General features: G+C 42.6%; 1 long non-coding RNA gene across 1 annotated transcript; it reads right to left on the bottom strand.

Moving 5' to 3' along the window:
* Positions 1-948: 948 nt before the first annotated feature.
* LOC121664126 lies at positions 949-20678 on the bottom strand. Its single transcript, XR_006015888.1, has 2 exons — positions 11048-20678; positions 949-10735 (listed from the first exon to the last, which is right to left on the bottom strand). It is a non-coding gene; the product is annotated as an uncharacterized LOC121664126 (long non-coding RNA).
* Positions 20679-21983: the final 1305 nt, after the last annotated feature.

The following is a 21983-nucleotide window of genomic DNA, read 5'->3' as shown; positions in this document are numbered from 1 at the left end:
TGCTGTTGTTAAAATAATCCCCAAATTACAATTGAGCAGATCTACTAAGAAATACAGGCAGAATATCAGCTTACACTGCAAGAGGTTCCTGTGCAAATAGAAAATGCCGGCGTCTTGGAAACTGGAAATTCCTATCTCCCAGCCTGCAACTCCATCCTGACAGTCATGTGTTTCCAGCCCATCAGGGCTAATAGGCTCTACAAAACCCAAGGACTGATTATACTCAGAGCACAACACAGCCCTGACTATTATGTAGCAACTTAGCTGGTATATAATTACTTTTGAGGAAAATGCATTGCAGAACAACATCACTTCTCAAAGATTTAAGTTATTAAGGAAGATTAAGGAATTTCACTCTGGAAAAGAGACTTCACTGTGACCTAATTGAAGTTTTTAACATTCTCAAGGGAACTAATAAAAATTGGTTCATGCAAATTCTCTATACTTTCAAAGAACATGAACACAAGAGGACATTATCTTAAAAAAAAAAAAAAAGGAAATTGAGATCAAAAAGAATTTAGAACAAAAAAAAGGGAAAAAAAGAGAAAAAGAAAAAGGCCAACAACAACAAAACCCCAAATCCAACAAAATAAGAAACATTACCCAAAACAGAATAATTTAAATTAGAGGGGACTATTCTACCAGGTCATTTAATCCATCCCCTCCTCCTCATGAATCACAGAAAGATTGATTTCCTTATCCTTAAATAATCCCTAATAGACGGGTGTCTAGGTGAGCCAGTGATGACTATTCCACAACCTCTCTTGGCAGCCGGTACTTTCAGAAGAATAAACATATTGAATAAATTATTAAAAAAGGCCACTGTGGGCAAGGAGAATCAATGAAATCAAGGGAAAAGTTGTTAATATAGAGTGGGGGATGAAAGATAGGGTGCAAAAATAAGCTCATTAGATGAATGAGAGACAAAAATGGCAGAAAGAAACAGAATCTTGTGGTATATTCCTTTAGTCTTGAAGTACTGTTTTCACTCAGTATTTAAAGAAGTTGCACAGAACACCTACACATTTGTCCAAGCACGAAGCAATTTCAGGAATGATCACATGAAAACTGCAGCCAGTATGCTGTCAGCCTCTAACAAAGGAAAATGAACAAAAGAAATGCCCAGCAGTACAAAGAGGAACAACTTTCTTGCAAACTGAAACCAACACATTTGCAAAAGACAATTTCAGGTAGATTCATAAAGAACTTACATTCAGGGTAGCATACAGGGGAATAAGGCACACGAACCAAGTACTGACATATGAAAGATAGATTTTCAAGGACATGAGGTATAAATACATAAAGCCCCTCACCCTGCAAGCAGGCATATATTTAACTTCACACATAAAAGCAGCCCTGGTCAGCTCAAGGGGATTAATAAACTCCACAAAGTGTTTGCCAGATGAAATCCCCAGACAGTGCACAGCTGCTCCCTCTGTGGCCACTACGCACCAGTTAATCTTGCCAGCGTCTTTGATGCAAGAGGGTCAACAGAAAACCAAGTGTTTTCCCCAAAACTGTCACCTAAATACATCCTGCCAAAGCACATTTATGATTTCACACTTTAGTTGGGGCTGCAGGAGAATTAGACGGGTGCTGCTACCATCCCTTGCTGCTGGGGAGGACCTGGGCAAGGGCAGTGGAGACCCAGTGCCTGTGAATCATGAACGGATTGTCTCATCAGGAGAAAAACTCATCCTACTTTTTCATGGCTTTTCCAATACCAACTTGATGTGAAATCATGCAGGAGAGACCCTTGCAGGACAGCAGGAACACTTCAGAGGTTGCAGAGAGGGGTTGTTAGAGCCTCTTGAGTTGCTCATACACGTTGCAAGTGGCACTGTATGCTCCACCAGATCTCTGTGTGTAATTCAGATTATTCACATAAACTTTTACACTGGGATGCCACCAGCTGATGCACTTTCACCAAAATGCCTGGACACTATTTGTTTTCTAGAATGGGGTCAAAACTCACAGCTCCTCCTCACTTCCCTTTCCTCGAAGTGCCCGTGGTGGGTTATTATTAGATGTATGTGAGTCTCCAGAGAGGAAAGAGAAGGATGTGGCTCGATTGCTTTTGTTTGGATGGATTGACTAACTGCTCGTGGTTGCATTTGACATTTGGATTATTTCCCTTCATGCATTTTTGGGGGTTTGGATTTCGAGTGGGATCAGAGCACTTCTGGTAGATATTTAATAGAAACCAAAAAAACACAACAAATATGAAAGTAGGAAAAAAAGTCTTCACTGCCTACGAAGTTCTAGATAAGCATGCTGTGATTAAAGAGGGACAGATGTAACTACCAAACATTTAATTATTTTTGATTTTTAGATCCCTTCCAGATACTCATATGCAAAGTCTGCAGTACGTGTTCACTCACTTGTATTCCTGAAAATCCGGATCACTCTAATTCTTACTGTCGCTCTCTCTCTTCCTAACAAGAATGTTTATTTTTCATTAGCCTTACTTCTACATCTTTACTATTTATTCATGCTCTTATTCATAGTGCCTGGTCGTATTCTCTTTATGGACTGTCCATGCAAGGCATTTAAGTGACCTGCAAGCTGTAATTATAACTGTATAAGCATCTTTTGTCACTTTTTTGTCACTACACACATTATTGATTCACACAGGATTGTACCTGCTTTATTTTTAAATGTAGCAAAATTTTCCTTGCTAGGAACAACTCTGATTTAGGAACTCTTTTGCTAAGTTTAGCCAGTATTTTCTCAGGCTTTAGCTGTGGTGCAGCCCTTGCTGAGATTATTTTATGTCTATGTAATGGATGCAGACCAACTTTTTTGTTTCTGACAGGTAAAACTATACTTCCCTAGGCATTGAGTGCATTCAGTCTCATGCAGTTTTATATATTTGCTAACTCCTTTGTTTTTGGGATGTGAACTCTTGTTCTGCCTTGAAATATATTTTGCACTGTACTTAGACTGGTTACCAAAATCCAAATGACCTCATTTTAGTTTAGGACACATTGTGGGAAAAAGATGACAATTAAGACATAAAAATTTTGGGTTTGTGCATTTATGTTTTCTTTTACTCCTAAGGAATATTTAAGTGAAATTGAATGTAACTTGACTTGAGGTTTGTTTAAGCTCAACAGTCATTGGTTTATTGAAGTTACTTTCAGAGAATTTTTATCTTAAAAATCTTTGGCATTAAACCAGAAAGCATTCTAGCTTTCTTCTCCTTTGTCTCTAAGCTTATGACTTGCTTGTGCAATTGTTGCATGAAAGCAATTCTACATTTTTTTCTCTTATAGGAAAACAGATGGAGAAGAATTTATCTGCAGTTGGGATTTGCTGCTTATAATTTATTTCACAGGATCAAGCAAAAGATAACTGTGAGCTCACACTAGTCAAGCTTCCAGGACGCCGTCACTTCCAAATTATATATATATATTGAGATTATAGTTATGGAGAGACACGGGTAGAAGGCCATTGAAACATTTTTCAGATTTCCATGAGATCTTAACATTTCTCTGCAGCTATACAGCACATTCCTAGTGCTCCCTCTTGGCTGGGTGGCTCCCATTAATAGAAATATATTTCATATTCTGTTTCCCAGCTTTCTGAAGCACGTGGTACAGAAGAAACTGTCTACACACCTTTAGGAGCTGCTCCCTTCTCCACAGCCTGCACAAAGTCACGTCACTCCACCATACGCTCAGATTCTGCAAACAGGATGGAAATCATTCTGACATGAGCTTATTACAGAGCCCCATTCCTCAGTGGAAATTTTTCTGGTATGTCCTATTGTTTTAGCATTACATTTTATTATTTTTTCGTTAATACAGTAGGAAAATCACATTGCTTCCAGGACACGTTGATGCTAGTCAGGACGCTCTGGAGGCTAACAATGAGTCAGGACTCTGGACTGAGACCAAGCTTTTCTTCCATTGAGCTCTGCTCTTTTTTCTTCCTCCTTAAGGAACTGGCTTTTATTGGCCTCTTTAGCTTTGGATTAACTTACATCATACATTTCATCGTATATATATTCCAGTAAAAGAATACGCACAGTACCATGCAAATTAACCTCCTAATCAAAAGGTTGAATGACTTATACAGAGCAGCTTGGAGAAGAGGCTCCACATGTCAACACAAGGGTTCACGTCACGAGCCTCGGGAGACAGGCACCTACAGTGCACCCAGGGAGTGATAAAGCCAAACTACCTTGAGTCAAAATGTTGAAAGAATTGTGACAGAAAATTGTGCAGAGAGCAGTCCCTCCTTCCCAGTGGGCTCTGACACATCAAGTGCAGCACCAAGTTTGGGGGAACATGCAGAAGGTCTAAAGGGAGAGAAGGGAAGGAAATAAAATTGGTTTTCTGTCAATGGCACAAAGAGACATAGAGGTAAAACTCCTTTTATTTTCCTAAGCACCTTTAGAAACTTCCCTGGGAAAGGTGTAGGGGCGTAGCCATAAGCAGGCACTGGGCTGCTGAGAGCAGCAGCTGCTGGTGAGCATTGCCTGGGATCCTGGAGTGTGGGCATCCATGTGCTCCTCTGCTCTCAGGCTGGGAAACTCTCCTACACAAACAGGGTCTGCATTATGGCCAAGGTGGAAAATGAAATAGTGCCAGCACATGCTTTATGGCAGGTAAAAGCCTCCCAACACCACTTCAGTGCCAACAGTGCTGTGATAATTCCTCTCTCCTCCACACCTTCAATTGTTTCACTTCTCAGCAACATATTTTAGCTATATGGCTCCATTAGCTTTTTTTTTTTCCCTTTTTTTTTTCTTCTGCTTCTAAGCACAGGGTCATTGACTGCCTTAATCAAATCTCATACCATAATGAAAAGTAAAAGGCATAATGTAGCATTTAACAGACCGATGATCCCCTGTGCTGACTGGCGTATGATATTTCTAAAAGAATGAACCTTCAGTGAGGCCTGAATGGTTCAACTCAGGAAGAAAGAGAGGCCAAATCATCTTTCTAATCACAAACCTTTGCCCCATGGGGTCTGAATTCTAGCTTTAAGGACCACATCAGAAGATTTATGAAATTTGCTGCTTTGTTCCCATTTTCAGGAACCACTCCAAGTCACACTGAATTCAATGGGAGTCCTTTCATTGACACGATCAGGGTTTGGAGCAGGTCCATAGAGAATGTCAGTTTTCTATGATAAAAAGAGAACTGCTCTGAAACTATCTGCATTTCCACTGATGCTCATGTAGAGTGGAAAGTGTTTCTTTTTGGATGAGTGATCATCCTGCACAGTCTGTAGAAACACTAAGCAGATGCAGCACGTGCTCAGTTCTTCATCCCAGCTCCTCAAAGTGAGGCAGTACAACACCACAGACACAGCTTTAAGAGCACTTTAAGATAAACTTTAAGATAAACTGAAGTTCTCAGCTTCTCAGCTAGACTCTCACAATGCTGAACTCAAAGGGACCAAAGTGAAGGCAGCTTTCACTTGGTCAAAACACCACTCTTTATAAAAAGAAAACTGAAAAATTCGTTACAAATTACTGCCATGTTTGCCTGGGTTTTTATATTCTTTTGTGGCCCAAATACAGGTATAAAAACCATTGTGTTAGTGTGTGTCAGTTTTCTAGGCATGAAAATCAGATCTGTGTAATGCTCTAAACCTCTGCATCCCAGGGCCTCAGAAACACCTCAGATGTGATACCTGAGACACAAGGAGTGAAACGGACATGTTTTGATTGTGTCTTATAACCACCCCTTCAAAGTGAGCTCTTTGTCATAATTGCCAACACCTTCACTCACTAAATGACAAAAAGTCACCTGTTTCCTACTGGGCTTTTTGGTAATGGGAATGCAACTAACATTGCTACAGCTGGGCAGTAGTTTCTCTCAGAACCTCAAACACTGAAGAGGTCATCCCCTTTGCCAGAGGAATCCTTCAGTTATAGCCCAGAAATATTTTGTGTCCTTAGAAGAGGAACCTGAAGTTGGCCAGAAATGAAGCCAGTTGAATTCCTGGTGCTTTTACCAACGTAATAAAGAACAGAAGGAGGATGCAGGAGCATCGTGTTACAGCAGCAGTAGCAGCTGGGTTCGTCTCATTCTCCAGTGAGCAGCAAGAGATTCCATCTTCTCATTTCAGTGGGGTTTACGAGTCCAAGACACCCTGTTTTTTCACTACACTGATAAAAAAGGATGTCATTAGAAAGAATGTAACTGATACATATGGAGGAGAAGAAAGCAAGTTGTCCGTGGGAACACGGTGTTATCTCCTTCACTCCCAGCTATTGCACGCAATCAGTATTTATTTACTTGCAAGTGGAAGATGTGCCATTTCAAATAGCTTCCCTCTGATGGATGCAGGCCCCTACTGGATCATGCTATTTAACTCTCTCTTTGGGGCTGTTTGTCTTTGGTTTTCAACTGTCTTATCATGATATATGTGTGCTGTGCATACCATGGCATGTCAGGCTAGATCAGACTACAACTTGTCACACAGAGCAACAAATTAAGTCAGTATGAGTGAGCTGCAGATACATATCGCCTGGCATTGGGAAGTTCATAAAACTTAGTTTGGTGGAAAATATTTTGGTGTGTAGCAAGCATCCTTTGGATCATGTTTCCTTCTCTCTTGGATGGCTGGAATTCTTTTTCATGTGTACAGTTTGAAACTTAAAAGGCAATTATGCTATTTAGAGGTATATGTTTAAATTTATGTCTTTGTTGTTCCTGCTGTTCCCTGAACAGATTAATTGTTAAAGTAGTCATTGCAAAATTATTTCAATTCATTTTTATTTTATCGCTTATTTTGCATTATTATGAGGAGCTATTATAAGAGGATGGGAAAACTCTTGGCAACTAGGGGAAGTTATCTGTGTATTTATTTAAAGGAAGTTATGCTCATAAGAGGCAGAAGAACGTTTTAAACTAATACAAGAATCACTGAAAAATGTAGCCCTGATCTCAGTTTCAAATCCACCCAGGCATTTCTTCCAGCTTACACACTTCCCCAATTTGGGTCATAAGCACTGAAGGCTGCGAAAGAAAATAATTCCCTTTCAGCCCCCATCCTTCCTTCTGAACCCAGATGTGTTGCAGAGAGGTCTGCAAACCTGGAGAAGAAGGGTCCTGAACTCAGAGCACCAAAGGGCCAGCCAGGAATCCGAGGCTCCCCGCCGGGCTCTGCCCATCACCTGGATTGACTTCCCAAAAGTTTGTTTGGGCATTGATTCAGGGAGACTCAAAGCCACGTGGCTGACTCCCAGCACAGGTAGTTTCACAGGAGTCAAGTGAAAACAATAGAGCAGTTAAACTGCTGGAGCAGGAGCTGTACAGACGTGTTCCCTTCGGCCTGGTGGCTGAACGGCAGACTGGAAAAATGATCCAGGTGAGGTTCAACCTCAAACACACAATGTGTTGGTGGAACAAACATAAAAGCCCCCCCAAAGTTTCATTTTGGGTCAGCCCAGATTGCATTGCTTGATCTAGAATGGAAGTTTTCATACTGTTTTTTAAGCAAAATTTAAACAACAAACATTCTAGCTGAGCAAACCCTCCCTTTCAAACCATCAAAATGAAACTTTGAGCAGTGACAATTCACTCCCTTACTAACATTCAATTGACCATATTATTTTAAAAATAATAATGAAGAAAAATGGTTAATTTTGAAAATTAAGTGGTATAAGAAAGGTGAAAATTATATAGTTTATTTTGAAAATACTGAAATGAAACATTTGCCCTGAGAAAAGTATTTTCCCTGATTTTCTTTCTGACAAAACTCTGCATTACGTTCAACCAGAATTTGTGAATAGTTTTCCACTTCAAATTGCACTTTTGGCAAACACTGTCTATCCTGGAAATATTCCACCAGCTCTGTTGAAACTGGCACATGCTCACATACTTTACTGGATAAGAGATTTCATCCTGTAAAATGGGGATAAGAATAAAACCTCCCCACTGATGAAGAAAAATCTATAGGTTGAGCTGTTAATGCCAGTAAGATATACATGTCGAAGGCAGACAGCAAAGTTTTTGGCTTCCTGGGGTGTAACACTTCACAGGGAAAGGAATCCTCTTCTTTGTCTTAATGGGAACTAGATTAGGTCTTCAGAACCTTAACTAGTTAGATGAATAAAAAGCTAAAAGACAACACAAGCTTAAGTGCTTTAAAATGATGATCTAGAAGGCCTGTAATTTGCAGTATTACAGTGGAGCTGCTCAGCTTAGTTTGAAGTGATAAATGGGCACGGGCATCCCACAGAGCTGTGGCAGCGAGGCACAGAGGGGTTCCCACTGCAGCCGCCACACAGAGATTGCATCTGTGTCCCACAGAAAACCACCAGGACAACAATCCTGGCTGCAGGAGGCTGAGTGCTGCCCCTGTGCAGGTGCCACCTACCACTGTCTCACTCATCCTTCTCTCTTTCTGACCAGGAGGGAATTTTCCTCTGGAAGCCAGCGTTCAGAACGTTTTGTGTGGAGTTTTCCCAGTTCATTCTATGTGACATGTTCGAGACGGGGCTTTGCTGCAGCCTAGTAGCCGATGGCGGTGGGCAGGGGAGATGAGGCTTCACTGGAATGTGGAGCGAACACACACGAAAAGAAAATGGATAAAACATTAAAATGACAGCTTGCTGAGGTGGCTTGTTGTCACAGTGGCTTTAGCATGATCATAAAGTGATGTGCAGTACTTGACACAGCTTGCTCCTACGTGGTGAAGGAAAATTGATGCTTAGTTTGCCCCACCAGACTGGGATTTGCTAAATGCACAAAGTTTCCCACCTTGGTCACAACAGGTGTGCCAACAAAATTGCAAGTGTGCAAAGAGGTGTGTCTGGGCAGGAATCAAACACCTGATCAGACTCTGTCAGATGGATTCAAAGGTTTGATCAATGAGCCATGGTCTGCAGCTCAAGCCCACTGTTAATTTTAAAATGCTCTTGCACCCCATGCAGTGTGACAGCAGAGATGCAGAAACCAATGTCAGAGTTAATAAAAGAAAAGTCAGAGCCAAAGGAAGTGTAAGTGTTTTGGGCAAAATTCTGGCATCAGTGAAATCAACGGCAATGCTCCCACTCCCTTCCGCAGTGCTGGATTTCACCCTTTGCCTACAGAAAACCAGCGGATACACAATAATAGGAATATCCATTACACTGGGTTTTATTTTGCAAAAGTGTTGGGTTTAAATTCTGAAAATAATTTCGACTGAGCTTTTGTTTAGCTCACCAAGGTCAATTAACGTAATTCCAGAACTTCTGGATGAAGTTTTGTATAGATCATTTTCTCTAATGCATTCATCTGTCATGAAATACTCGTATCTTCTATTTTCACTTAATTCCCTTTGAAGTTACCTGTATGCCTAAAGTTAAGCCTCTTTTTAAAATCTTTACAGAATCAGGGACATAGTTTCTGTAATTCTCCATTCAGCTGCTGTGGTAAGAGTAATAAAAAAGGGCTATGATATATGTAAAATTACATGCTGTGCTCTTCCTCTGAGCTGCTGCATTTCTATAGCTGTACAAAAAAATCCTGTCTGCAGGGAATCTTGTTGCGGTTAAAAATCTATATTTTCGTTTTCTACATTTGTTCTACAAAACCGAACTAACAGGCAAAACAAACATACATGGTAACACGCGTAGAAACATTCAGAAACATTCAGGAACAGCAATCATACTGGGGAGGATGTTGGAAAAAATATGCACTTGTTTTAACCAATACAGAAAGATTTTTTTAAAGTCTAAAAAATGAAAAGTACTACTTGCTAATTACCACAGGGTGTGCAAATATAAGAGGGGATTTTTCATGAGCTTTGAGAAGGTGTACAAGAAATGCTGTGTTATTTAATTCACAAATAGCATGAAATACTAAATTTACATTCCTATTGCTTCCAAGAAGATTATTTTATAATCTACAGAAATAATAAATACCCATAATTATAATAAAACCTGCTTGCGTAACATGCTCTATTTTAAAGGAAAAAGATAACTTATCCTAGCTGCTGCCAAGTATTGAAGTCATCCCTGTTTCTAGCATTCCCTCAAAGCTCCAGGACTTCAGCTGGGAAAGCTCTTGGAGCAGTGCAGGCGTGGACATGTGTACCCAGCCCAGCCTCCCCACGGGAGAGAGACCATCCCCACTGTCTGCAGCTGCAACTGTAGATGAGGAGGGCAAAAAAAGTGATTTAAGTGACAGATGCCAACTTCCCAGTCTTTCATCTCCTATGGACAACAGGGAAAATTAATCCTCTACGTTTTGCAACTTCCAGCAAGAACTTGCCCAGATTTCCCATGATTTATAGGTGTCCTGGTGTGTTGAGGACTTCCTGTTCAGCCACATGGCATTTAACACAACCTCGGTGCAAAACTGCACCTTTTGCTTATATTGTAGTTATGCAGCAAAAAACCCCCGAATTCCCAGTTTTTCACCCAAAAGCAAGGCTTTGTGCACATGCTGAGCCAGGAAGGGGTGTTAGCCCTGTCCAGCAGTAGCATGTGGTGGCCTGGCTCCCCTCTCTGTGTGGAGCAGCCAGGACAGTCACCGCCTCCCATGCTTTTACCAAACCTCTCACCTTCTGCCCCTTAAATCGATGCTTTTGAGCACCAGCTCGGAATGGCCTCATCCTGTGCCTTGCAGGACTGGTGAGGCCTCTTGTAAGTCCATAACAGGGGCTCTGCTTTTCTAGCTGGGGTTAACTTACAGCAGCGGTTTCAGTGTGAATCTTTTCCATCACTGCTGTCCTTTCTTCAGACTGTGTTTTTGAAACCCAGCACTTTATTCTGCTCTTCCAGAAATACCTAAAACAGCAGAGCCAAGAGAGCCCTTTCCAACCGGGCGCTGAAGGAGTTAACAGTGCCCTTTCATGCAAAACCACAAACAACTGGGGGAAAGAGAGAGGGGGAAAAAAAAAGAAAAGAAAAAGAAAAAAAAGATTTTTTAACTGAGAAATGGAAAGGATCCAAGTTCTAACCAAGAGTAAAAGCACAGAGAGAGTATGAAACACACAAATCATCCTGGGGTTCGGAGTTGATAAAGTTATTAAAAAAGAAAAAAGGAGGAAAGGGCCGGGGGGGGGGGGAGAGAAAAATCCCTTTGTTTCTGCCCTATACCTTGAGGCTGTGGGAGTAGAGGGAGGGAGCGCAGAACGAGTCCGACCAGAGCCCAGCGCTGAGCCCCATCCATCCCAGCGGGAGCCGGGTACGGGCTGGTGCTCCCCAGCTCCCCTCTGCTCAGCTCCTGGCAAGAGCTGGGGAGGGTTTGCTTGCATAAACTCGGCACTTTTTTGGCTTCTTCTTTTTTTCTTTTTTCCTTTTTTTTTTTTTTTTTCCTTGAATTATTATTATTAGCGAGTGGGAGAAAAGAAGCCTTTAATACAGGCGGGCTGGAGCCTGGATGCGGCCGGAGCACGGGTGGGGTGTGGAGAGCCCCGCCGGCTATTGGGCCATCAGCTTAGCAACAGCGTGGAAAGGGCCAACCCCAGCGTTTGTACAGCTGGGCCACCTTCCAAGGATGGGTGCCAAACGCTCCGCTCCTCTGCCAAGAAAACAAACAAGGGCACTTTTAAAAACTCCAGAGTTAAAGAGCGTTTTTTTTTTTTTTTCCCTTTTCTCTTCTCTCTTCCACAAACTCTCCTCGCTCACAGTTAATGATCTCTTTCCCTTTGTCATCAAAGTTCAAGCTACGGGGAATTGTCACTTGTGCACGTTTCAGGAGTCGTTTCCCCTTTCCTGAATGTGGCAGGCTCCCCTCTCTGCAGGCTGGAGCAGGCGCTGGACTCACTGAGCCCATTTCTCTTCAGATGCTGCAGGTTCCCTCCTTTCTTCCCTAATGGCAGAAATCTCTGCCGGCTGCATTAGCATTGAAACCTGCTTGCCATTGCCACGCATTTATAGAACTTACATAATTTACTGCCTATGTCACTCTCGTGTCTGCTACCTCTTCATTCATTTCAAGCCTGTTAAAGAAGTGGAATAAGAAGCACAGAGACTTAAATAGGCAAAAAGTGGCTTGTAGCCACAACCCTTTTTTTTTCTGCAGAGAAAGAAAAATGAATTTGGGAATTCTGGTTTCATTTTATTAAGGATATATTTTTACGTTGTATTTTTAGTGCAGTCTTTCTTACATATTAGTCTTTGTGATTGCTGAAGTTGGGGTAGTGCCAAACTTTTGCTGAGAAGAAATATGGACTATGGTTTTTTTACCAGCTAGGAAATGTGCAGGTCCATACTGTGTCCCAAAATCTCTTACTTTCCTGTGAAAGAGACAAGCAGAGAAGTCAAAGCCCATTTCCAAGAAACACCAACTCTCTTCAGGTCCCCGTGGCTTAGCGCCTGCCCAGAGAGAGTGCTCGCCTTGGATCCTGATTTTACGCACTAAAGGAAGAAAATGGATTTGACTTTTCTGTTGCTGTTGTTGTTGTTGTTGCTATAAGACACTCTGTAGAAGGTGAAGCCAAACGTACCTCTGGGGAAATATTAAACACTTCACAGAGAAAGGCCTAAAGAGGCAAATATTGCAGCCCTTTTCTCATGCCAGTCATCCCATTAACTTCAGAGACACTGCTCATATGAGTGAGGCTGGTGGGGTCAGGCCTTTGTACACAGTAGCACCTCCAAAGGTTAAAGGATGTCATTTGCAGTCATGATCTTGTTTCACTTCCTACCTCTACCTCTGATTTACTGAGAAACCTCAAATAAATCACTTAACCTCTCTAACAACGAGTTTATTTAAGTGCAAGAACATTCTGAGCCTCCAACAATATTTGTGAAGTGCTTTCAGGTCCTTGGAGGAAAGATGTACTTGCAAATTATCAGGGTAGCTGCTTACATGGAAATAAATCTCAATTTCTGTGTCTAAGCATATGTCCCAGCTGCATCCCAATCTCACGTCTGCATAACAGTGGTTATGCACCATAATCTACTTAGATTTCATACGGAAAATATGCAGGAAAGCTGCTTGAAAGGGCATCTCACTCATTTGCAAGCAGGTCCTTGGTTCCAGAGAGCTGGGCTTTGGGCCTGCTGCATGGTGTGTTTCACCCTCAAAAACTTGCATCTGGTATACTGAGGAGTGTGTTTCTGCAGCTCCATTCTTAAACTGAACTGCAGTTCACTGATGTGACACCCATGGTCCACGCACTCTTTGCTTTCTCACACTGCCCAAACATCCGTTATTGCAAAAACAAATGGACTGGGGAAGATTTTTTCTGAATAGCAAAGAAACATGATGATGGGAACTTGTGTGGTTGTGACTGTGCTCCATGTCCTAGGCAGAACTAGGAAATATATGAACAACAACAGGAACCATACAAAAAAAAAAAAAAAAAAACCTTTGGGTAAAGGTTCAGTGCAGAGAGAAAAGGGAAGGGGCTTCCTTTCTATCTGTACTGGTTCTGCTTATCTTTTACTAGAGGCTGTTTTTAGTGATGAGGAAGTAGAAGAAGAAATCCATTTGTTTTTCTCATGATACAGCAAAATACTCAACCTAATAACTCAGAATAACATCCCTTCTGCCCTAAAGAAATAATCTCACAAAATTAAACCAAGACTTTATCCAGAGATTGCCCAATTCAACAGTAAATTCCATTCAACTGAAAAGGCTTCAAATAAAGCCTTCATGTGGGAATCCAGCAAATTGAAGAAACTTCATAAATGCTTGGTAATAATTTAGGACTAGGGTCTTAATTATTTTTCATTCATTACTTAGGTGAGCAAATTGCTGCATATTTTAATAGGAATTTGGGACTACAAACCAGGACAAAATATTGTGGCACACAAGGACAGCTGGATCAACCTGTAGGCCTCGAGCCAAGAGTCAGCCAACGCACATTGAAGCACCATTTATCACCATGCTTTCCCCAAGAACTGCTTCTTCTCCTGTTCTGCTGGCTCCAGGATGTCCAAAATAGCTCCACCACCCTCTACAGCACCTTTTACAGCTACCTGAAATTGTATTTCATTTAAAGGGTACATAGTTTGTGTCAGTAATTCCCATAGACCTGTAATTGTTTTTATAACACCTGGTTATAGCAGGTAGTATAATTCGCCAAGAAGTTGATATGAATGCACTTCGTAACAGGCTTTATATAATCCATTATTAGAGGACATTGATGCATCTGTAATTATGTTTGCAAATGCATTTTATTGAGTTCTACATAAAAGTATGCAGGACTGAAACCAGCTCTTAGGCTGCAGAAGTATATATATATATATACTTTGCTTCCTTCCAAGTATTTTTCTTCTGTATGGTCAACACTACAAAGGGGAAAGAGCAAAATTTAACCTCGAGTTCCTAGCAGACTCCAGCCCTTAATCCAAGAATCCTTGAACCTGGGGACATTTCAGACCTTCACTGGAATCCTGTCATTTTTATCAACTTTAGTTTCTACATAGCAAAAGTGATTATGTGAGTTCTGGCTTCAGGCTGATCAAATCTTTCAGTGTCTCTTCTGCTGCCGACACCACTGTGAGAGGACAAATTACATTTGGTACAGGCATGCAGAACCCACACAGGCAACTGAGCTGGGATCTCCTACAGCTGGTGCTAGAAACAGTAAAAATAGGCTGATTCCCCAACCTCTTTTTGGCAAAGTATGAGCCAGAGAGAACCTGGGTTGATTGTCACATCCCAGATCAACTTTGAGTGACCAGCAGCCTTGGGAAGGGAGCTGCCTTCATTGCTCCTGAAGCCCATTTGGCTCAGTGCAAGCAGTGGAGCTTAGCTCCTTCCTGCAGATTTCCAAGAAAACCTCGCCTTTAAGTTGTTAATTTGCAGGAGTCAGGCAGATCAGACAGCAGCAACCTCTTTTTCCATATTGCCTTTCCAATAAATGCCCTTTCAGTCTGGGTTAATTATTTCATCTGAAGCTGAAGTCCATCACAAGCCCTTCCATAGTCTGAGCAAATATATGGCCAAATTAATCTGTTGTGAGCCATTTATCTCTTGTGTACTTAAAAAATAAAGAACATGTGAGTTTTGGTGCATTTTTTTCTCATGCATGGAAATGTGGTAAAAAGCTCAGACAAGGTAAATTAATTATAGTTCAAGCCTTTTTCCATTTATGGTGAACTTTCTCCTTCCTTCCCAGCCCCCCAAGGAACCACACTGTAAAACACTCTCTCGGAGAGGTTTTATCTCATTCTGCCTTGCCTCCATTTCTCCAGCTTCTCTAGTGAATATTTGTCTTTTCTACCTGCTGCCCAGTTAAATCAGCCTCAGAGACAGTAACATATGCCAGATCTCAGGGGCTGTCACTTTAATTCCCTGTGCTCATATTTTTCTCTTCTAGTGGGGTGCTGGGGGCAGATGTTTGGAGAAGGGACCCCTTTACTGCCTGGCACACCGAAATCCTGACATTGGCTGCTAATTCTGGGAGGTGAATCCTGGCCCTGATGACAGTGCCCAGAGCTGAACAGGTGGCTTCTCTCAAGTGCAGTCGAGTGCAGGTTCTAGATGTTAGAAATGAAACTTTACACCCTATCACAGAGAGCTGCTGGAGCAGTTTCTCCCAATTTCAACTCAACTATCTCATGTGATTCCTGCCTGAAGGAACAGACCTCCACAGGCTGGGCATGTGGACGCTGGTCTGGTACCACCCCTCAGCCTCTAAAGACCTGTTTTCCCCCTGGCAGAAGAGAGACTGGGACTCAAGATACTGTGGCCTCCACCCCTGCATTGTACAGCCCATGATGGGCTCCAAAGCACTGGTGACTCCAGGTCACTCCACTGCAGCACACTTCACTCAGGGTGAGCCTTCGTGGGCACAAATGTCTGGGCAGGTGGCACATCCCTCATAGCTCCCTGCAGTGGGTAGTCCCTGCCCTGTGGCCACACCAAGCTGTAGATAAGCCCACAGCTGCATACTCTGCACCTTCTCTCCTCCTCAGAGGGAAAGGGAATCGTGCCCCCTTTCCCTTTAGCACAGATCTGCTGTTCAAATCCATCTAAGACAGGTTGTGAAGAGCCTGTGAGATCATTACCCTATGGGGTATACCTCACAGTCCTTAGAAATCAGTGGAAGTATCTCCATTGACTTCACATGGCTTTCATAGGAATCTTGATGTTAAAATCCTCATCAGGTCAAAACTGCAGTCCCTACCTGGTTTCTTAGGGGTGTCAGTAATTTTTCTGTCAGTCTGACTCTGAGAACCTGTTCTTCTGCCAGCAGCATTTCTCAGGAGCAAAGAGAAACCCTAAAGCTTCTGATGCTTTGCTAGAAACCCCCAGCTGCATAAACCTTCCATCTCTGGCACCGTATGGAGCCCTAATCAAAGTCTTCCTCAGGGCAGTAGAAATTTAAGGCTTAAGCAGATGAAAGCATGATAGGACAAAATATCTATGATTCATTAATGGGCTACATTTTGGGTTTTAAACTGGTGTTTATTAGTAAAATACTGGACGGAGGAAAAATCAAATCACATTAATTCAGGCTCAATGGCAGAAGTAGCCAAATTGTATCTCCTGCATGGTGGTAAAGAGTAAAACAGGCCATGCCCTCTCTTTGCCCTGAGGTCCCCCTACACCCTATCAAGGGAGACCCTTACACACTTCTGTCTTGAAAAAAACCCCACTTTACTTTGGTGTCCTCTCAGGAAAGATACAGTTCCCAACACCACACCTTTCTTTTCAAGCTAGAACTTAACACCATCTCTAAACAGACAATGATATAACACACATTTCTAAGTGCAAGTATCCAGGGAGTGATAAATTGAAGGTTTGGGTTTTAGTTACATTAATAATGCATATAGAAAAGCTATTTGAAAATAAGAAAGTGATACATTTTATGCTGTGCAGTTTGTGGGGCAGAAATGGAAAGAAGAAATTCAGTTTTACATTTCCTTTGTAGCTCTGGGTCAAGGTGACTCCCAGCATAAGCTGGAACAACCCCACTGGCAACCTCCTACACATCCACCTCATGCTGCTCCAGCTCCTCTCCCCAGCTTAGTCACTTCTCCAGGCATATTGTAGGGGAAGACCTGGGAGAGATAAGGCTCAGGATTGCCTGTCCCCTCCCTAGGATGGCCTGGGGCATGACATGGGGGCTCTCTCCTCTCCTTTTGTCCTGTCTCCTGATCCGAGTAAAGGATTTCTGTGGGAAAACTGTGACTAAGGATTTAGTTGTTAATCATGGAAGAAATGGCTGGAGCAGAGCCTTCAATATTTTATTATTCAAAAGAAAGCAAGCAAACTGTTCATACTCAACTTGGACAACCACACAAACCTGACATAAAAGCACTCTGGAAACGTTGGCATTGAATTTGCTCCGGCTGCCCTGGTACAAGATGGCACACCATGGGCATTTGGATCCTGCATGGATAGGGAATGCATGTCTGACTCTGCTCCCCTGCTCTGCCTTATTGTATGAGTGCTTGGCTCACCCAGGGAATGAAGAATCCCAGCACAAGACAGCTGGGAATGCTGCCTCTTTCGCAAGAAGGGCTGCTCACACATACAGTTGCTTTTACCAGGGGCTGTCAGGACAGAAAACTGCACTTGGGGATACTTTCCACGAGATGGGAAAGGGGCATTGCTTAACAAAGGAAGGCTACAGGCTTCCCAGCATACCACTGCATTGGTAATTATATAAGCCTCTGAGCCACATGCGATTGTGCCTTAAGAAATTAGTGTGATTCAGAATGATTTGGGTAGAGGAAGATATTCCCTTAAAGGATCCTGCCTGGGCTTCTCAGTGCGTGGAGGGTGGGAGAGGAGAGTTTCCCAGTCCTTGTGCAAAGGTGAACTCTGCCCAGAAAGAAGAAACTCGAGCCCACTGCAGCCACCTAAGGGCATTCCACCAACCAAAATGGAAAATTAATTAAGAGAGTGAATCATTTTCTGAGACTTACTCAGTTTTGTACTGCTTTAGTGTTCGTCTCTTCTGTCAGTAGAGCAGCTCTTGATCCAACACAGTGTTTATAGTCACGTTTCCATAGAGCCCTGGTGTGCAGAGCCAGCTGGTGGGAATGACCTGCAAGACCTGTTTATAGACCTCCATTACAGAGCCTCTCATTTTCTTGGATGATTATCGTAGGTGTCAAATAAAGCTAGATTACCTGTTTTATGTCTTAGAATGATAAGCAAGCCAAAGCAAGCCATTTGGCTCATGCAATTATACAGGTATACCTAGATGTATGCATACATACATTATTTCAAGCACTCAAGGCAATCTTACAGCCTTTCTTGTTGGGATTTCGAAACCTTTTCATTTCACCAAAACGTCCCTCTTGGTAAGGTGATGCTGGAATTTTGGCTTCTCTAGCTGGGCTGCAGAGCTCCTCTGCAAGAGTTAACAGAGCATGGCAAGGGCACAGCACAGTGGCTTCACGGGGGCAAGAAGCTCCTCTCCCAGACTGGTGTGGAAGGGGCATCTCAGTCACAGCATAGCTTGGCTCAACAGTGGTGCCTGCAATGGCAACAAGGAGGTGAAGCATGTGCTGACAGAGCTCATTGCTGGGGAAGCTTATAAATGACTCCTGGCACTACACTTGGCAGTGGCCAGTGTTACCAGTCCTACCATTGCATAACATCTGCACTTTACCACAATCACCAAAACAATCAAGAAGAAAAGCAAGCTAACGCTTGTTGGGGAATAAACTCAGCAGTCACTCCAATATCACACATTTTTCCAGCCTCCAGCTCCACCTCCTTCTCTTTTCCTGCCTGGGACAAGTGGGCTCCTGGCTGGTACCCGAAGGCCCCACCTTCCCGGGTGTGGTGGGGAGCAGCCCTGCTTCCCCTGGGCAGAGATGTGCTCAGGCTTCGGGATGCGCTGACTCAGTGATGCAGGGCTGATTGCGAGCGGCAGTTTCAGCCAGCCCCAGCCAGTGCATCATATGCGTTTACCAACACACAGACACAACCACAAGCTTTTATAAATGGATTCCAGAGCCCGGCCAGCAGCGAGCTGGGTTGGACTGGAGTCTCACACAGTGCAAATGAGGGTACGTGGGAGGCCTGCGCAACGATGGCCTTTGCGCTCCCACAGCTTGGGTCAGCTGAATTCTCGGTGGAGCCCCATTCCTCAGCCTAATCAAGAGATGCTCAGAGACAGCTCTAATTAAAACAGATTGTCACGGCCCCAGGGAGGCTGTTACATGAAATGGAGTTCAGTGGGACCTGGGGAAGCTCTAGGAAAACCCCCTTTCTGTTCCATCTATTCCAATATATTAATTTATACTCTCAAAGGATCCACTTCTCAAAAGTATGTCCTAAAAGACAACAGATTCAAGTTCCTGCAGGGTGAGCCCGAGACCAAAGTAACCCTTGCAAGAGTCTCAGGTCCTTGTTTGAGAGCAGCTCACTCCCCTTCCCAAGAGTAGCTGTTCTAGCTGACATGCTGCTCCTCTCAAACGATGAGGCAACGTCCCCAGAGAAGAGAGGGTGTCTCTCGCACAGACAAGCTATTCCAAGACTGCTGGGCCTGATCCAAAATCAACTGAAGTACATGGAGAGTCCTTCCACTGATTCCAAAAAGGTTTGAATTAGGCCCAAACATCAAAGCCAACACCATAAACTCTGCCTGGAAGCCAATACACGGCCAAGTACCAACCCCTCAGCAGAAGTGTTGTGCTTACAGTGAGATACCCGACTTACTCAGCAGGATGCTGCCTTCAGCACCGGCTCCTCATTTCCAAGGGGATTTAGTTCCCGTTACTGCATTGCAGTTCTCAAGTCTCCATGTGACAAAAACATGGGCTACAGCACCAAGATCCACAGCCACAAGCGCAGGTCACAACCCTCATTGCCAGGCAGAGATGGGGGAGGAAAAAAGGACAAAAATCAACAAACCAACAAAGTTTCTATGCATAAGGAATGGGGGCTCTGAGCTCCGTGCTAAATAGTGGGAAAACTTTATTCCCCCACAACCAAATGGAACAAAATGATGGCACAACGGCCTCACTGCTTTAATCAGCAGGACAAGTCAAGCCTTTTATTCCTTTGTATATTCCAGTCAATGGAAAGTTATTGCTTAATTAACCCCCTTGAATGAATACCTGATAATTAATAAACCCATATACTGTACCCCAAGGCTTTGAGTTTAAGAAATCTCTTCTGTTCAAGTATGAAAAAAGAAAACATGCTGAACTAATGGGAAATAATTCTGGTAGAAGGCAAACCAATTAGGATTAGTGAATTCCATTTCATTTAAAGTTCCAAGATAGAGAAGTAATTTATCTAGTAAATTAATGGTGTTAGTGACTTTCCTAATATATTAGCAAGTCTTTCGTATCATATTAGTGAAAACCAAGCTGGCTAATACAATAAAAGACTTATTATAAAGGTATGAAGGTTACTAATGTGATAAGATTTTTGCATCCAATTAGTATTAAAAGAAGGCTGCTCTAAAATGGACTTTTACATTTATTTATATGATTACCCAACCTACTGTAGAGACCACAACTTTTATCTTAACAAATTATTAATCCTCCTCCCAAATTTGGAGCTACTGTGTGTTATGTTCCTCATGCAAAACTGCATGTGTGCCTCTATCTGCAGATCTGCATGGGTAACTGGCCCAGATTATTTGGTCTGGCTGCAATTGTGTTTAGCACTTCACTACAGCAGTTTTGCATTCTCCTAACCTTGGATCAGCGAGAGACTGGTCTAATCAGATACAGCAGCCTAAAGGCAAAACAATTACACTGAAATTATCATATGGAATCAAGCCAAAGCTCCATCTTGTCTGTTATCCTGTCTTCATCAGTTGCTAGATCCTCCCACCCTTCTCTGGAGCAAGGTGAAAAATACCTGCTGCAGCGACCCGATGGAGTAACCTTCTTGCACAGGCATTTCTTCAGAGCACAGCCAGATACTGATTTCCTGAATGAAACAACAAAATTTAGGTCCTTTAAAATCCTAATTATAAACTTTAATGCTATAATACATACCTGTGTAACTGTGCCCAATGGAGGCTGTGCTAAGGTGTCAGTCAGTTACAGAGGTGACTCTTCAATGGCATGAAAAGGGATAAGCTCTGGTTAATCTTAAACATGCTGGGTTTTACACTGTGCTATAAGTTACTGCATGAACACAGGTTTTCTTGTTCTGTGAAAGATCTCAGCTGCCTCCCAATGCCTTTGCTGTGGCTTCAGTAGTGGAAGAGCAGAGTTGCCTTCAGTGACAACTGCAATGAAGGTTGCACACGGTAGCATGCAAAAATGGAAAAGAAAAGAACCAAAAAGAGATTTTGCTACATTTATTTGACCCACTGTTGTAAAAATGGGTAAAATTTTGGATCTGAATACAGTTAATCTTATTTATTCAGTTGTGAAGTGTCTGCCTATGTACACAGCTTTGCAGTGTGTTCATACAAAGTCTTTGGAAAGAAAGTTTTCAGACTGTCATAAAATCCCTTCTTACTGAGTTGGCAGTAGAATTGTACAGAATCAGAACCGTACACACGGGTACTAAGAAATCAATTGTATTAGAGAATATAATTGGTGCTATTTTTCATCTTTAGAGTTCCTGCAAGAGTGGTTTCCTTAGGTAGATCAAATTAGTAAAGTAGAAACAGCTGCAGTCGATTGTCCATTGTTCAGGTCGAGGTTTGGGTGATAAAGACTGATCACAGTCAGGGGATGTTAATGTGGGAAGATATACTCCTGCACATTCCTCCGAAACTGGAGCTGTGACTGATCTGATTCATTTAGTACCCTTAAATCACTGGAAATTGTCATAGTCTGGATTTCAGACTACGGTCCTACCATTTCACCCCCATAAAAACCCCAGCATCTTACACATCAGCTTGGAATTTTGCCTAACTTTGCAATTCTCACACCTCTGTACCTCCAAGGCAGAGCTAATACAGAGCAAGCACAGGTGTGTGCAGGTGAGCTATATGCCAGGGTTTGTACTGATTCAGGAGTATAAGAAGGGGAAAAGCTTAGGATGAATTCCACCCAAGAGGACACCATGCACTTATTTTTTTTCAGCCCTGCCCCAGAAATTTAGACCAGGGGAATTCCTGGTGAAGTGCAGGGTCAGTCTTTTAAGAGCACCAAAAGCTGCATGTTTTGCTGCAACAGTCAGCCTGAGACATCCTTGAGA

This window comes from Corvus kubaryi, unplaced genomic scaffold, assembly GCF_017639235.1.
Source record: "Corvus kubaryi isolate FWS band 111438036 unplaced genomic scaffold, C.kubaryi_AGA036_p1.0 37300, whole genome shotgun sequence".
Classification (NCBI taxonomy): domain Eukaryota; kingdom Metazoa; phylum Chordata; class Aves; order Passeriformes; family Corvidae; genus Corvus; species Corvus kubaryi.
This window is presented reverse-complemented; position numbering and strand designations above follow the sequence as displayed.